We start from the raw sequence: 7,500 nt of genomic DNA, 5'->3' as shown, positions 1-7,500 counted from the left end.
TATATACATACGTAAATACATGCACATATATATGTACGTACATACATACATATATGCATACATGCGTACGTAAGTGCATCGAAACGAGTCGCTAACGAGCTCTTACGATAGCACCTGTGGGCGACGTATCCTTCTATACTAGCGAGAAATTATACGCGCGAAACGCGATAAGAATAATTTATGCGTAACGAATAGCTCGCGCTCGCTATTCGTATCATCGTGAGAATTGAATTTACGTGCGTGGAAAGGAGACGTTTGAGTACGTCCCGTATTTTAATACATATATTATATTGGAGAAAGGTATTGGACTCCCTTACCCTTTACTTCGCTTCTACCTTCTCTCTCTCTCCCCCCCCCCCCTCTCTCTCTCTCTCTCTCTACTACAGGTCCAATGTCCAGCAGATAAGTTTCGTGCTTTCTCGGAAGAGGTATCCCGCCTCTGGGACCACGGGTAGCGCTATAAATTAGTGTTATTTCAGTAAATTGGCGAACACTCGAGGCTAACACCGTGACCAGGTGGATCGTTGAAATCGATTCGACATTGGCGTAGAATGTAATCATCCAAATACATTATCTATTCCTTAATATTAATCGATATTATTTTATGCGTATACAAATCGACGCATACAGACACACATATACACATATATATGTATGTATGTATGTATGTATGTATATATGTATAAATGTGTCTATAGATACAAAACGTTGAAAGGAAGATCTAAATGCATTTATATCTTTTATCGATTGAACGATTTTCTAATATAACCATCATTCGTGTATCACCATTACATTCACATTTATCCGGATTCGAAGTACGCACGCATGAAACGTTCATGCATATTATCCTATACGAGGAGTATGTTATACACGAGAAAATACATAGGTATATCCCTTTTAGCACTGTGTAGACTTCGGCAAGTTGCCTCGCTCCAGTTCGCGGCTCCCTTTGTGGCGGAAACCGTCGGTGAAAATTCTGAATTTCGTCCTTTCTAAGTCGACGACGAGAGGAGCCGTCGTCGTCGTTGTCGTTGTCGTCGTCGTTGTCGTCGTCGTCGTCGTCGTCGTCGTCGTCGTCGTTGTCGTTGTCGTTGTCGTTGTCGTTGTTATTGTCGTTGTCGTTGTCGTCGTCGTCGTACGTACGTACACACAATGCGCACTTTTCCGGGACGATGAGAATTTCTTCTCTACTCTCTTCCGAGTCGCTCGATTCGACGCTTTCATTTCCCCCCCCCCACCTCTCTCTCTCTCTCTCTTTTTCTCTTTCACTCTTTCGCATTCCCTTTTTTCTATTTTGTTTGTTTTTTGTTTTTGTTTGCTTTTTTTTTTCTTTTTATTTATTTACAAATCGTATACCATGATCATCACGCTTCTCGTAGTAATTTCTAATTTTTAATTCGTCTTACATCTATTTCCCTTGGGACAAAAAAATCTTTCTCCCTATCTTATTATAAGAACTACCGCGTTTTTTATTAATTTTCATTTTATTAATTAATCCCCAATTAAAAATTTCAGACATTAAAATCGATTCGTTCGAATTGCACGCGTTAAAAATTTTCTTCTTGGAAACGCTAAGCGATATGCAAGAAGAAGTAATCCACGAAAAGAGCCGTCTCTATACATCGATAAATTGAAAGAATAAGAGAGAAAGATAGAGAGAGAGAGAGAGAGAGAGAGAGAAAGAGAAAAAGAAAGAGAGAGAGAGAGAGAAAGAGAAAAAGAAAGAGAGAGAGAGAGAGAGGGAAAAATGGAGAGAGAGAGAGAGATAGTAGCATAAGCCGAGGCCACTTGACATCCGCTTCATCCCCGTAGCTTTTTATTAGCCTCGCACCTGAATGACCTTTTGCGTCTTTTTTATTCCTACTTTTCTTCTTTACTCCTGCGCATTCTATCCCATTCCCTTTCCCCTTCTTTCGACGATTCACTCGTTGCTCTTGAATACATTTTGTACTCAATAAGACTTGCACAGTTATTCGAATAGTATGAAGAAAAAGGGAGAGAAAGAGAGAGAGAGAGAGAGAGAGAGAGAGAGAGAGAGAGACATACACAGACACAGAGACAGAGAGAAAGAAAAGAAGTAAAAGAAGCAACGAGAAAGAGAGAGAGAGAAAGGGATGAGTTTGGGATGGGGTCAGAGAAGGAAGAGGAGGAGAAGGAGGAGAGGAGGGAGAGGGAAATCCCGTCGCCGCTCTTGTCGGTAATTATTTACAGAGCGGTAATAAATTGGAAGCGAAGTAGCAGCGAGATAAGGCAGGTGCACGAAAAGAGAGAGAGAGAGAGAGAAAAAGAGAGAAAGATAGAAAAAGGAGAGAGAAAGAGATAGATAGATAGATAGATAGGTAGATAGAGAGAGGGAGAGAGAGAGAGAGGGAGAGATAGAGAGAGGGCAGCTCGAAAAGGGGAAGCAGCCAAAGGAGAGAGCAACGCTACTTTCAAATTTAATAAGCTCACTTCGTTCCTCGGCACTCGGCTACGATACTTCGACGATACTGAATTGAACGTAGCTTCTAAAAGCTAACTAAACTTTTCTCGAGAGTTTCATCCTGTCTAATCCTTGACGACGACGTTGACATGAAAATAAAAAAAAAAAAAAAAAAAAAAAAAAAGAAAAAAAAATGAAAAAAAAGAAAAAGAAAAAGAAGAGAAAAAAATGGAAAAGAAAAATTTTTCTTTTCCTTTTTCTCCTTTCTTTTTTTTTTTCCTTTTTTCTTTTTTCCTTTTCTTCTTTTCTTTCTTTTTTTCCCACCTTTATTCGTTGGATCGCGACCAGTTGGTCGCGGTCAGTCAGAAAATTCTATTCTTTAACATTTTTTTCCTCTTTTGACCGCGAAGCAGAGAGAAAATCGAAAGAGGAAAAACACGATAGATCGACTATGGGAATAGTCGATCCATCGCGAGGGTGAAATGGTTTTGGCATGCAGATTCGATGCCGCTTTTTCTCTCCCACCTTTTCTTCCTTCCTCTCTCGATATTTCTCTCTCTCTCTCTCTCTCTCTCTCTCTCTCTTTATTTCTCTCTTTTTTGCGTTCTCTTGAGCCTACGCGCACTACGTATAAGGTGTTTTGTACTCGGCATACGAACTCGTCCGCATGGAAGTCCGCGAAGAACACTACCGACCTTTCTATTCCTATACGTGTGACGCGTTCTTAAAAAGAGAGAGAGAGAGAGAGAGAGAGAGATAGGGAGAATACACGAGACAAGAATACGTCGAGTACGGTGTATTGTACTCGAGACCGAAATATCTCACAGCGTCGAATACACTAGAGAGATACGTGTACAACACAAATACCATGTTGTCGAGATGTCGTTTCGTGTTATTAAAAATTTATATACGGTGGGACCTTTGAACAAGTTATGTTACTTATATACCAACACATCCTGGAACAAATGTTTTCTTACCCCACCTTGTTCTCCTTCTCGCTCTCTCTCTCTCTCTCTTTCTCTCTCTCTGTCTCTGTCTCTCCTCTTCTGGCATATACATTATTTTTATATGTAATTAGTTATATTTAATAGTTTAAATAATACGAAACTATAATCGATCACGTTGTCTCTGTTGGCAATATATTTGAGGAAATAAATTTTATTGATAATACTTAGATATTTCGTTAACTTGATTACGTTCATTCAAGGATAAAATGAAATGATCGAACGAGAATGAAAATGTAAAGAACATCGAAGGGTGTTTATGACAATTTTAATACGAGTTTCAAGAGGGTAAGTGACTCGAGCCTTCTTTATTCCACATGAATATCCTTCTTTTTTTTCCTTTATTCCTTCCTTCCTTCCTTCCTTCCTTCCTTCCTTCCTCTTCCGTCATGAGTAGCAGCAAACTTGATGTATGGCTTTATAAACGACGGATTTACATATTTTCTGGATTTAAATAGCTGTAACCCCGCCGAAAACTGGCACGTGCGCCAGCTCTCTTACTCTCTCTCTCTCTCTCTCTCTCTCTCTCTCTCCTTCTCCTTCTCCCTTTTCCCCTTCTTCGAGTTCCTCATGTCAAGGTTTATAAGAGAACATCAGGGAGACAAGAATTACTCATTATCCTGACTCCCGTAACACTCATCGTTTTATCTTACTTACTTGTTTTACTATCATTTAATATATAGACCTTTTTTTTTCTTTCCTTCTTTCTTTTTTGTCAAACGAGCAACCCTTAAAATTGTCATACACTTCGTACAAAATTAATACACTGATGTTCTCTTTATTCCAATCGATCGTAAAGTTCGCCTTCTCAGTTTTCCGAACTCGTTGAAAAGTTTCTAGAAAAGGAAAATGATATCCCATAAGATAGAATTCTTTTCTCTTTAATGTGAATTCCATAACTGCATTTCTTCGTCGACGGAGGCTAAGATTTACATCACTGACATTTCCAATCGAGATACCAACCATATAGATATTTATATATATATATATATATATATATATGTGTGTGTGTGTGTGTGTATTATATAAATAAACACATACTTATTCGAGGCTCAATTGACAAAGAACGTTATCCACGGCGGGTCGCCTCGATTCGGCCATTTTATCTTTGAGAAAACGATCTAGCGCGAGAGTTCGAGAGCGGAAACTTCGATGCTTCTATAGCATAACGACCGAACGAAAAGACGGGCATGCTCGTTTCCAAATAGAAAAAAAGAAAGAAAGAAAGAAAGAAAGAGAGGGAGAAGGTTACTTTCGAGCCAACATTTCGAATCTTCCGGATCATTTCCGCGATTTACCCAAGTAACTTCCTTCTACTTCGGTATCCAACTTGGCGTAAAGCCCTATCGGTACGATACAATAAAATAAGCATTTCGATCTAATTGAAAAATAAATTTTATATCTATAAAAATGTGTATACCATATTGATAGAAGATAAAAATAATTTATCTTTTAACTTTTTATATCTTTTTATACGTAAATCGAATTATTTCATTTTATAATAATAATAATAATAATAATAATAATAACAATAATAACAAACGACACGATATTTTATAGGCTTATTTAAATAATCGAATTTAGAATTGAACAATCGAATTTATTCACTCGTTATTTTAATCGATCACATTCCAATGGGATTTCTTGGCGATTATTTCTATTCCTGACCGACTTACTATTTCAGAATTAAAATTCTTTGATCTTTTATAAGGATTGATATTGTCCCATAGACACATGCACGCGCATAAGTTGTCTCGTTCGAGCATTTACAATAGAGAACGTTTCCCATCGTTGCGCGTGTGTCTACGACCGTGCGAAGTTAAGACGACGAGGAAGACGATTTATGCTTTTGGTAGGCATAGCAGCCTATTCGGCTTGGCATAAGTCTTACAGGAGGACTCGATAGAGGACTTATACGCTTATACAGGGTGTCTCCATTCAAACGAAACAATGCGTATATAAATGAAAATGTTGTAAGATGTATTCGTTGATTTTTTTCTTTTCTCTTGTTTTTTTCTTTTTCTTCTTTTTCTTTCTTTGTTTTTTTTCTATTCTTTTTTTTTTTTTTTTTCTTTTTTTTTTTTTTTTTTTTTAATACAATACAAGAAGAACAATTTTTGTAATAATAATTTCTTATGTTATATTGTTACTTGTTGTTATAATAAAACAAAAAAATGAAATTAATTATTTATAAATTAAAACGTTTGACATTGGTTATGGAAATATTCTAATCCGTCGATTAAATTGCGAGACACCCCTTATACGTGTATATATATATATGTATATATATATACATATTTATGCATACATATATGGTACCCCGAGTCAGGGATTAGGCCGAGCGTGAATGGGAGAAAATGCGAATTGATACGGTCGTTAAGAAGACCTTCCTTTGAACATATAGGAACGTGAAGATGAGAGAAAGGAAGAGAAAAAGAAGGAGAGAGAGAAAGAGAGAAGCCCTCCGCGACGAAACCACTTTCGATCCGTGCTTTTTGGAACGTAGCATTCGTAGGATTTATCTTTGCGTTCATTCGGTACTGCCCTTCCTAATTTCCACTTTCTAAATCTCATCGCGTGCATCTTTCTCGCGGATTTCCACGGAAAAAAAAAAAAAAAGAAACGAAAAAAAAAACGAAAATAAAAAAGAAAAAAAAGGAAAGAAAGAGAGAAAGAAAGAAAAAAAAGAAAGGAAAGAAGAAAATAAGATTTATCCATCCAATTATTAATCACAATAATATCTCTCATCTGAGATATTTCATAAAAAACAAATAATTTATTGTTATTAAATGTTATTCTATCCTTATAACAAAGAGAGATAGAGAGAGAGAGAGAGAGAGAGAGAGAGAGAGAGACAGGTTCAAACGATGTATAAATGATTACCAAAAGAGAAGATGGAAAAGAAAAGAAAGTTGAAGCATGGAACGAACCCTCCGACATATTTTAAATATTGCGATCATTCGATCGTTAGTAGTATCCAGCAATGCATGACTCGCGTAGTAGTACATCGTAACTTCCGCTCGAAGGATTACCGACGCGCGTTACTCTTTGCTTCTCCTGGGATCGAATATTTATAAACCGAACGATTTTCAAAGGGCTTTCCACGAGCGTCACGACTGTGCACATGTATTTGTGCTTCGATCGCTTCTCTCTCTCTCTCTCTCTCTCCCTCTCTCTCTTTTGGCCTCTCCTTTTCTCTTTTTCTCCTTTTTTCTTTTTCTTCTTCTTCTTTTTCCTTTTTTTCCCTTCTTCTTTTTCTTCTTTTCCTTTTTTTCCCTTTCTTTTTTTTCTCTCTTTTTTTTCTCTCTTTTTTCTTTTTCTCTTTCTTTTTCTTTTTTTTCTTTTTTTTTTTTTTTTTTTTTTTTTTTTATATATTCGAGGAAAGAGCCCTGAAAAGCGCGGAGTCGGCTGGTGCCTCGAAAAGACGGGAGAGAAAGGGAAACAAGCTCAGAGAAGCATTCAGCCCCGGTTTATTCTCGTTCGTCTCGGCGGACTGCATAATGCCTCGTATTCCGCGTTTTCTTGCGAGGCGCGGCCATTATGAGAATACGAAACAAAGAAGGAGCATATCTATTATCCTGCCTGAGTTGCCGCCACCGGTAGGATTAATCCGTTCCGTGTCATTATATAATGCAGGGTGACGACGATATTATTGTAAACGTTACTGTATACATACGTATATAAACAATAGATGTTATATACGCACGAACCATATCCTAACCTTACGGCCGAGACGTAAAATACTTTCCAATCCCTTTAAGTTCCTTTACGAAAATTTTTATTATACTTTTAACCAACTAGAACTTATATACGTGATAACGTATTGTGCATTATTTATCAAGTCATTTACGAATTTCTTGTATTATGTTAAAAGTTCAATCATAATAATAATAATAATAATAATAATAATAATAGTACGAATAGTAATGATGATGACAATAATAATAATAATAATAATAATAATAATAATAATAATAATAATAATAATAAAGTTAGTTCGATCATTCATCAAGAGTGTACAATAGGAATTACCTTGAAGCATTACCTCAACCCTGTTCCAGAGGAAACGAACTA

Source organism: Vespa mandarinia, chromosome 8 (assembly GCF_050613455.1).
Source record: "Vespa mandarinia isolate Hongniang chromosome 8, ASM5061345v1, whole genome shotgun sequence".
NCBI classification, from domain to species: domain Eukaryota; kingdom Metazoa; phylum Arthropoda; class Insecta; order Hymenoptera; family Vespidae; genus Vespa; species Vespa mandarinia.
This window is presented reverse-complemented; position numbering follows the sequence as displayed.